The 10,786-nt window shown below is 47.7% G+C and overlaps 1 long non-coding RNA gene across 1 annotated transcript; it reads left to right on the forward strand.

Annotated features, from left to right (window-relative positions):
- Window positions 1-244: 244 nt before the first annotated feature.
- LOC148221216 (uncharacterized) lies at window positions 245-1,589 on the forward strand. The gene is made up of 3 exons (XR_015808460.1): window positions 245-321; window positions 825-950; window positions 1,456-1,589. It is a non-coding gene; the product is annotated as an uncharacterized LOC148221216 (long non-coding RNA).
- The last annotated feature ends 9,197 nt before the right edge of the window (window positions 1,590-10,786 follow it).

Here is a 10,786-nt window from a genome sequence, read left to right on the forward strand (position 1 = left end):
GTCCGGGCATGGCAAGTCTGCCCTGCCTTGTGCAGAGACGAACACAAATGTGGGGCTATGATCCTCTGTGTTCGGAGCTCTGCTTCCGGGTGTGTGGGCCGCCATGAGCCCGCAGCAGCCGCCGAGGACAGTGTGGATTGTGGATGAGGCTGGGCTGGCCCCCCGCCCCCCCGCTGGTCTGACAGCGGCAGGAGCTGCGTCGGAGCGGCATCGCCTGAGGGCCCCATGGGGGGCGGGGAGAGAGCCGGGAGTGACCCCGAGCGACACCGGAAGCGATATCCGTAGGGCCCGGAAGGCCAGCGTTGCCATCGAGTTTGGCCGGTAGGAGGCTTCTAAGGTGCTTTGAAAGGTGGAGCTTCTTTGCTCTAGGACAGTCTGGGAGAGCTGAGGGTGTCCAATCTGGAGAACAGAAGGCTCCAGGGAGACCTTCGAGCCCCTTGCAGTGCCTGCTGGGGCTCCAAGATAGCTGGGGAGGGACTTTGGAAAAGGTTCTGGACTCGCAGGACAAGGGGGAATAGCTTCAAACTGCCAGAGGGCTGGGGTAGATGGGATATTGGAAAGGAATTCTTCCTTGTGTGGGTGCTGAGGCCTGGCACATGTTGCTCAAAGAGACTGTGTAGGAGCCCCATGGCAGGAAGCGTCCAGGGCCAGGCTGGAGCGGACATGGAGCAACCTGGACTAGTGGAAAAGTGTCCCTGCCCATGTCAGGATGTGGGAAGAAGAGAATCTGTCTCTAAGGTCGCTTCCAGTCCAAACCATTCTGGGATTCTAGGATTCATGGAAGGCCCTTTTCCAAGTGAAGTGTTGTATCTCTTGGCTCCCAGCTTGTAGTTGCCAGTTCTTCTGGAAGCAGGCGTGGCAAAGCAGCTGTGATGAGCCATGGGTTCTCAATAGGACGAGTGTGATATATTTGCAGAGAGGAAGGCTGCAGACAGATCTTCAAGGTCCAGGTAAAACAAGCAAAGGATTGAATAAAAGCCAAAGGTTGGTTGTGTTAGTTTGCTGGCTGTTGAAATGGCCCCAGGTCATTTTCAACATTTCTAATTTGGATTTGTTTGAGTAAAAAATGAATGTGTTACCTCCAGCGTAGGCTCTCCAATGCATCTCCATGTGCTCCCATCTCTTTGTTGTATATCGGGTTCTATTAACTGAAGACAGAATCATAACACAGTAGTAAAACATTTAGAGGCGTAGTTAGCCAGCTTCAGGAGTTTTCAACTCTGCTGTTGACTTTTCTGGTAACTGTAGGCAAGGCAACACAATCCAGTTACTCCACTTTTGCTCTCTGAGGAAAAGATGATCTTTTTTTTTTTTTTTTTCTTCTCATTTTGAAAATAGCCTTGAATGAAGAGAGTTATGCATGTGGCATGTAGGATTCATTATTTTACCTTTCTCTTCTGCTGTCTTTCGCGTACTAGTCTTTTTAAAATTTTTTTGTCGCTGTTCTCCATTCAGTAGGTTTGAAAGAATTCTAATTGTTGAGATGATGGTTCTTTGAAGGCTCACTTAGCCCACCTTTTGGGTGAAGGAAAGAAGAAGACAAGGTCCTCTAGGAAGAGTAAAAAGCATACTTTCAAGAGACATTCAGAGATGTCTGCTGATGCCATGCAATTACCGTGTAATCAGCAGAAATGTGTTGGAAAAACACCCATCAGTGACTTCACAAGAGAGCCACACTCAAGACAGGTAAAGAACAGAAGCATAAAACCCCAAAGGTACGAAATGGACAGATTTTCATTGGGAATGAGCAACTCCTGAATTCTTGGTTCTAGAACTAGGGGCTTGTAATAAATAGACTGTCTCCTTGCCAAACGTAAATTTGGTGTCATGAACTGCTCACTGCCCGTTGAAGTGCAGGGCTAGTAGACTAATATTTGCCATGGCAGGCATATTGTATGGCTTTCCTGTTAAAAAGAAATTGGTTTTGCTCATAGCAATCTAGATATGTACCCAGTCTGACACCTATTTTTTAGGCTATATTTCCAAGTAAATGGCTTCCACGATGATGCAGTAAGTTTATGTCATGAACAGGAATGAAGTGATTGCATGCATCCTTTTTTACCCTAAGCCAGCTGCTGAGTAATGAGACAGAGACTCTCACTGACGCCAAGGAGTGCCCGTGCTTTTGGGAAAAGCACTGGGCAGATAAAGCCTATTTCCACATTTCTTGCTAGCGTCTCCTTCAAAGTTCATGGGTTTGCTCATCTTTTAGAGCTGTTCTAGATGTCTTTGTAGTTTACATGTACTAAATGTAGCAGGTATTGCTTTCATGGCGTCCTACTAGATTTGAAGTTGGGATCTACTCAGGCTTCAATGTCTCAGAAGAAGCAACGTTGATTCTTTGAATTCTGTTCTTGAACGTGAGAATGCTACTTATGTAGTTAATGAATTAATTAAATCGAATTCACTTGAATGGAAAAATTGTCTTGTTCATGTAGATTTTAACTTGGGAAATTGATATTTGAGTTCTACTTTTCATTGTTGTTGCTTTTCTGTATTCTTTGATTGCACAGATAGCAGATGTACTGACCAAGTATTGTGTGAAACTGGAGGAAATGTCCTTCCTCTTGGCAGCTGATGTTCACAAGCTCATTAACGCTAAGGCCATGGTAAATGTTTTACCTGGGGCAAGATAGCAGTCTGAATATTCCTAGAATGTCTTTCTTTCCCCAGATGAAATTCATTTTTTCTGCCTATCAGTCACTGAAATATAGAAGAAATTTCTACTTGGCAGGGTATTGGTTATCATTTGTGTTCTTTTCTCCCCTCATTTTCTGTAGAAGAGACAATTTTTGGTTTGTTTTTGCATGTTGAAGCAGAGGAAGAAGAAGATGAGGAGAGGATTCCTTGTAAAAGTGAAGAAAATGAGCATGCAGAACAGGGACTAAGCATTATGCAGGTAAGCGAGCAAGAGAATAAGTTTGAAAGTGAAGGCAGTTTTGTCCAAAAGAAGGAGGAATAGGACGTCTTTTTGCTGAGAATGAATAGAAAGGTTTTTTGCATTTAGTTTGTATACGAAGCGCACAGGGCTCTAGATCCTTTTGTGGGAAAATGGAGTGTGTAAAGTTGCCAATCATTTTGGAGCGAATTTGGAGGGTGAATTTGGGGTGCCAGGTGAATTTTGGGTCGAATTCTGGGGATTTGGGGTTTCCCAGGTGAATTTCTGAGGTGAAAAGGTTCAAAAAGGTTTTTTTTTGAAAGCAAGTTAAAGCCAGAAGGTTATTGAAAATTAATAGACGTGATGCAAGTAGGTAATATGCAGACGATACACAGCGAGACAAATCATGGGAAAAATACAGTGGTAACACATGAGTGTGTGAGGATGGGATCAGTATAGCTAAGGCTCAGTTGAAGCTGAATTTGGAAAAGCATGCCAAAACTAAGAATAATAAAGGCACCTACGGGTATTTCAGTGGGAAAAGGAAGATGAAAAGAAACCTATCACACCTCCCCTATTCCCCCCCCACCCCCATAAGCCAGACAGGACTAGTGACAACAGACAAGGAGAAGGCTGAGGTACTCAACAAGTGTTGGTCTCAATTTTTACTGCCAGTCACTATTTCCACATCTCTCAGGTTATTGGACTGGTGGACTTGATTCTAACCCATAGTAGCAGGTCAGCTTTCAGACCACTTGAGGAACCTGAGCATGCAAGACCATGGCACCCACCCAGAGGCATGTCAGGGCCCTGAGAGAACTGGCAGCTGTAGTTGCTAAGGTGCTTCCTCCATCATATTTGAGAAATCAAGGCAACCAGCTGAAGTCTCCAGACACTGTGTTGTATTGACTCCAATCCTCTTGGTCTTTTTTGTAAATCTTAGAGCTCTGAGTCAATTTCTGCAGAGGATTCCCAATGCAGTTTCAAAAATGGAATCTTTGTTACTGGTCCTCCTGTTGATCTTGGATATTTCCATTTTCTGCACTCCTTTATTTTCGAAACATTTGTAATGACTGAAAAGAAAGCTGAGACGAGGCATTATGCTCTTTCCAGTGATAGAAATGGACCTGTATTCTTTTCAGACAAATATATTTTTGCTGTGTCTAAGCACATGTGCATACCTGTGTTTGATTTATGTGTCCAGGTTTTGGCAATGGGGCAGCCACAGGGCCGTCCTGTGACAATGGCCCAGGTGCTGCCCCGTCCCGCTTTCTTCCAACTGGCTCCACTTCAGCATGTCCTCCCTGCTGAGAGAAGAGGCTGGGACAGCACCTTTAGAAATGTGACTTTTTGGGGTTTTTTTTGTTTCGTTTTGTTTTGTTTTGTTATTTTTAAAGTTACTAAAAACCTTCACCCTGATTTTTTGTGTTGGGTTTGGGGCTTTTTTTTCCGGTTTTGGGTGGGTTTTTTGGTGGGCTTTTTTGGGGGCTTTTTTTGTCTCTTTGGGGATTATTGGTTGGGAGTTTTTGTGTGTTTGTTTGGTCTGCTTTTTTTGTTTGTTTGGTTGGTTGGTTGTTTTTTTATTACGGTTTTGTAGAGTTTTTTAAGCAATTGATTGGAAAACTGAATAGTCCTCCACTATAGTCTCCTGGATTCACCTGAGACTCTTCCTAGGCATCTCCCTGATCCTTTTTGCAATGAGTCTCACATCATTCTCCTGAAGAAACTGTCTGTTTATGGTTTGCATGGGTGGGCTGTTTGCTGGGTGACAAACTGGGTGATGGCCAGGCCCACAGAGTGGTGGGAAATAGAGTTCATCCAGCTGGTCCCCAAGGCTCAGTCTTGGGCCCAGTCCTGTTTAATATCTTGCTCAGTGATCTGGACAAGGGGATAGAGTACACGCCCAGGAAGTTCACAGATGATGCAAAGTTGGCTGGTAGCGTTTTTTTTCTTCTGGAGGACAGCAGGCTCTGCTTCTTCTTCCTCCTGTTCCGAGGTCGCTGCTCCCTCTTCATCCCTCATTAAGTGTGCTGATTTTGTCACTTGGATGAGAAAACAAACAATTTTAGCAACAATACTGGTGGCAGGGTACAAGAAAGGAAGAGTTCACATGAATCCCCCCCCAACAACAGACAATACCTGATGGCTCCTCTGCCCAGCTTACTGACTACACCGCAACCCATTGTCCCCCAAAGATACTCCCTTCTCCCTGCCCCCAGCCATGATGTGAGATGGAATAGAATAACTAAGATTAAGATTCTCCCTATATAACTCCATCATACTTCGATTCTGGCAAAAACAATTCTTGAAGTTCTATCATTTCAGATCATTTGAATTTGAATTGGCATACTAAAAAGTCTAGCCAGAAACTCACGACAATATTAATAGCCCATTCTAGAATGTCCGAGATGATAGACACTTCTTTCAAGAGAATGTGATACCTCACGTGACTTCTCCAGAATTTAAATGAACAGCGGGAGTAGTCTACAAGATTCTTGCTGCCATCTGGATTTCCTGGTTTTTGGCTGGTCTATGTAAGCCAACCAGCTATTCAGCAGAGGGAATATTAGTGTGATACTTGATGGTATGTGAGATGGAACACAGTAATTTATGGCTTTTTGCATAGTGATGAAGCTGTAAAGAAAGCTCCATAATGCTCTGACAAGGAGGCTGCTGGACTTCAAGCAGCAAAGGCCCAAAACGAACCAGTGAAAAGGTGTCATTGAAAAAAAAAAAAAAAAAAAAAAAGCCAGGTGGGGAGCAAAGTGATACTTAAGGGCAGTTTACTGAAAGAGGAAATCTAGTGAAAAAAAGGTCCAAGAGTGAAGGAATAACAGGGAAAATGAAACTAAGGAAGGAAATCAATCTCAGCTAATCATTTCAGAAGCTAACAAGTTGTCATTGCAATGATGCATAAAGTGAGAAATTATAAATATGTCTGCGCCAAAATCTGAATTATGAACTTTATTGCATTCTGTCTTCCACGGAATCATACAACAGTCTGTGATTAAAGATCACCTAGTCCAACTTCCTTGCCAGGTAGATCTTACAGTAGATGAAATTGCTCAAGACTAGCCAAACTGATAAGGAGCACTCTCAATGATGGGGCATCCACAACTTCTCTGGAACAGCCGTTTGAGTGTCTCACCAGCTTCATTGTAGAAAAGCTTTTCCTTTTAGCCAATCTAAACCTAGTCTCAGTTTGAAAGCATGTCCCCTTGTCCTTTCTCTGCAAACCTTCCTAAAAAGTCTTTCTCCATTTGTCTTATACCCTCTTTACATATTCAAAGGCCACAATACTGTCTCTCCAGAAACCTCTCTTCTCCAGGCTAAAAGATCCTATTTTTCACAAGAACCAGGTCATAAACTGAAATGGAAGACATCTCAGGAGATCAGATCATCCAACAGCTCAGCGAAAGAATAGCTCTGAAGTCAGATCAACTAGCTTAGGGCTGTGTCTGTTTGAATTTTGAAAATTAGCAGGACTTGAAATGCTTCAAGGAAGAGAACTCTGGGTGGCTCCAGAAACAGCCTGAGAAACTCGAGCAAACTCGAAACCTCAGAAACTACCACTGCTTTCTCTCCTTCAGCCCAAGCAGTCCCAAAGAAGAAGTGTTCCCAGCAGGCTGGGATAGCACGCATATACACTACATATACATGACAGGCATCGCCAGCAGCCACATCCTGCTCCTTTCTGTGGCTGGCAAGAGTGAGACTGGATGTTTACATGTGGGCAACCTGGGTCCCTCCAGCACCTCAGACACTCAGCCTGCCCAGTGACCCCACTGAATTCCAGTATTCGCAGTGTGCCAAGACCACAGCACTACTCTGCTTGCTGGCACAGACCATCACACGCCTCCTAAATCAGTCAGGACTCCCCTGGTCCCACAGCCAGCACCCCACTTGCTCTCCCCCAGGCCACTGCCATTGTTCACCAACTTCTCCACTTTGATCTTTGCTGGTGCTCTCAACACTGGCACACCCAGATGTTCTGCAGCTGTTGTCTCCTGGTGGAAAGGACTTGTAAAGCCGTGTTTCCACACAGGACTTCCACAACCTTTCAAAGCAACCTTTTCTGGGGTATGAACAATCTCATTCAAATGTCAACATTTCTTTTCCCATATGTGAAATCAGAATTTCCTTCTTCCGGGCATGCCCAAAACAAGGCACAAACTACATTGTGCCTTCTGTTTCACATGCTGAGTCGTTTGTAAACAATGCTAGGAGAATACCTGTTTTGATCCAAGCTAATCTCTGGCCCTTATAGTGCTTTCGGTAGTTAGTTTTGCTTTGCTATTTACTTGATGTCCCATTGAATTGTTGAATCATAAACAGACTATCTGTCTGTATAGCAGCATAGCAGTGATGAATACATGCAAGAGAAGGAGCAAGGTGATTGTTTGCTAGACTCTTCCTAGAAACTGAGAAATCTGTTACTTAATGCTGACCACAGCAGATGGAGGAAGCATCCTACATGATGTCAAAGCAATGAAGCTGTAATCACTTTTATGATTACAGTCAAGGCACTGCTTTTGCCACCATAAGTGGAGTGCAGGGAATCTTAAAAGACGACACTCTAACTGTTGTCCATGCTCACTGAGAAAATAATGCTTTTACAGCAGAGCAGGTCTCACCGCAGCTAAATCATGGCTTCAACTGTACACCGCCTTCAAAAAAGCCCACAAAAATACAAATGAAAGGATTTGGAACTCAAGGGAATCTCGGATTGTGACATCAGCTGACTTTGGATTCTTTCCAAATTCTCAGTTCCATTTTCTTCCCAGCCAATTATCCCACCTAACCTGAGATGTAATTTATGGATATCCAACACATCTAGTTACCTTAGAATTAGATTGCCACTAGGCAAAAAGACAGAAACAAGCAGTTAAGTTCAGACTGAAACCAAGGGTGTTTAGAACAGCAATACTTGGACGTAACTATTCTTCATCAAACCAAAACTTTTAGGACTTACCCATGTATTTTTGGAGGTGGAAAAAGTCCCTAGGGAGCTCACACTCAGTGCCTGGAGAGGCGCTCTCGCTGGTCTTTCAAGGACCGATTCGTCACAGCAGAGGCAGCAGAGCACAAGATGGCCGACGAGAAGGGGCAGTGTAGAATTCTCGGTCTGTCTCTGTCTCCACTCAGTGTAGAACGTCCCTGTCCTGGCACATTGTCGTGTGCGATATGTCCCTCCGGGTCTTCGGTCCTTGCGAAGCTCTATGTACTGCGAGCGCTGCTACTTGCAGCTGAGAAGGACCGCGGAGCTAGCAGCGAATTCGGAGAGCGCTAAGCACGAAGTCAAGAAGCGAGACGTGTCCCTGCAACGCGGTGCTATTAGCAGCTTCCTGGCGGCGGGGGCGAGCTCCGGCCACAAGACATTCTCGTCCTGGCAACGGATCTCTGTGAAGGGCGTAGGCTAAAAGCTTTCGTTTTCCATTCGAACTGCGAGAGAGGCAGACTGTTACACGGAGCTCTGAGAACAAAGGTGCACGCCCTAGGCGGGCTTGGGCAGAAGAAGCGTTCTCGAGCTCTTGGCTGCCCGCACACTGCTGGGTATGTGGCGCCCCTGCAGCGTCTTCTGGCCGTCGGCAAGTGAAAGCGGAGCAAGGCGTGGGCGAGGGCGAGGGCGGTGAACGAAGCGGCAAAAGCGCCGTGCTTGTGTGCACCACGTTAGAGGCTACTAGGAGAGGAAGGTGGTTGACTCCCGCTTGCCTTCCCAAGTGCCCTTAGCACTCGGAAGGAGTAAGCTGAAGCACTGCTGCTTGTGCTGCTCCTTGGTTCCCTTGCAGCCCGCTCTGAAAGCATTGGCGGTCACTTCTAGGCGCCGAGTTGCACACACACAGCACCAGGCTAAGTGCCGCGGAGAAGGGAAATCCAGAGTGCAGCGAGGAGCTGGACGTGGCTTACGTGCAGTAAGGAAAAGGTGAACCTAAGCACTGCCTCTTCAATCTGGCCGCCTCTGCTCTGGTAGCAACTTTTGCAAGTCGGCAAAGGGAGCCGCGAGTATGTAGAACGGAGGGCAGCGAGACGCCGTGTGTTATGCGCCCTTTCAGGGCTGCTGACAAGGGGCTACTTTAAGAAGGCCTTCTTCGTCCTCGCGTCCTTCTCGCTTCGCTCTAGCTGCATGGAGTACAGCACAGCGAAGGAGTGAAGACGGGCACTGCCCCAGCTTTTGCCCTGGCGTGCAACGGCTGTGTGCTGCTTTTCCAAGCAGCAGGAGCACTGAGAAGTGAAAGCGATTGTGAAGGAGCTCTTTGGCTGCTCGTGTGCTCTTCGCTGCACTGCGCCGCTCGCAAGCGGCTTCGTTCTTCGGCGTCTGCCGTCCGGAGAGAGCTGAACTGCAGCGGTCAGTTTCAGCTCTGCCCAACAGCGTGCTCTCAGTTCTGCGGACAAGCACGCCCTGTTGCCTTGGCTCCGAGTGCAAAGTCCCTAGCGAGCACTCACTCAGTGCAATGCACCCAGAAAGACGCTCTCGCTCGTCTTTCAAGGAGCGATTCCTAACAGCAGAAGCAGCAGAGGCACAAACTGGATGACGAGAAGGGACAATGTAGAACACGTCTCTGTCCTGGCACATTGTCGTGTGCGATATGTCCCTCCGGGTCTTCGGTCCTTGCGAAGCTCTATGTACTGCGAGCGCTGCTACTTGCAGCTGAGAAGGACCGCGGAGCTAGCAGCGAATTCGGAGAGCGCTAAGCACGAAGTCAAGAAGCGAGACGTGTCCCTGCAACGCGGTGCTAAGAGCAGCTTCCTGGCGGCGGGGAAGAGCCCCGGCCACAAGACATTCTCGTCCTGGCAACGGATCTCTGTGAAGGGCGTAGGCGAAAAGCTTTCGTTTTCCATTCGAACTGCGAGAGAGGCAGACTGTTACACGGAGCTCTGAGAACAAAGGTGCACGCCCTAGGCTGGCTTGGGCAGAAGAAGCGTTCTCGAGCTCTTGGCTGCCGGCACACTGCTGGGTATGTGGCGCCCCTGCAGCGGCTTCTGGCTGCCGGCAAGTGAAAGCGGAGCAAGGCGTGGGCGAGGGCGGTGAACGAAGCGGCAAAAGCGCCGTGCTTGTGTGCACCACGTTAGAGGCTACTAGGAGAGGAAGGTGGTTGACTCTCGCTTGCCTTCCCAAGTGCCCTTAGCAGTCGGAAGGAGCAAGCTGAAGCACTGCTGCTTGTGCTGCTCCTTGGTTCCCTTGCAGCCCGCTCTGAAAGCATTGGCGGTCACTTCTAGGCGCCGAGTGGCACACACACAGCACCACGCTAAGTGCCGCGGAGAAGGGAAATCCAGAGTGCAGCGAGGAGCTTGACGTGGCTTACGTTCAGTAAGGAAAAGGTGAACTTAAGCACTGCCTCTTCAATCTGGCCGCCTCTGCTCTGGTAGCAACTTTTGCAAGTCGGCAGAGGGAGCCGCGAGTATGTAGAACGGAGGGCAGCGAGACGCCGTGTGTTATGCGCCCTTTCAGGGCTGCTGACAAGGGGCTACTTTAAGAAGGCCTTCTTCGTCCTCGCGTCCTTCTCGCTTCGTTCTAGCTGCATGGAGTACAGCACAGCGAAGGAGTGAAGACGGGCACTGCCCCAGCTTTTGCCCTGGCGTGCAACGGCTGTGTGCTGCTTTTCCAAGCAGCAAGAGCACTGAGAAGTGAAAGCGATTGTGAAGGAGCTCTTTGGCTGCTCGTGTGCTCTTCGCTGCACTGCGCCGCTCGCAAGCGGCTTCGTTCTTCGGCGTCTGCCGTCCGGAGAGAGCTGAACTGCAGCGGTCAGTTTCAGCTCTGCCCAACAGCGTGCTCTCAGTTCTGCGGACAAGCACGCCCTGTTGCCTTGGCTCCGAGTGCAAAGTCCCTAGCGAACACTCACTCAGTGCAATGCACCCAGAAAGACGCTCTCGCTCGTCTTTCAAGGAGCGATTCCTAACAGCAGAAGC

The sequence above is a fragment of the Sturnus vulgaris genome, chromosome 26 (assembly GCF_052056855.1).
Source record: "Sturnus vulgaris isolate bStuVul1 chromosome 26, bStuVul1.hap1, whole genome shotgun sequence".
Classification (NCBI taxonomy): domain Eukaryota; kingdom Metazoa; phylum Chordata; class Aves; order Passeriformes; family Sturnidae; genus Sturnus; species Sturnus vulgaris.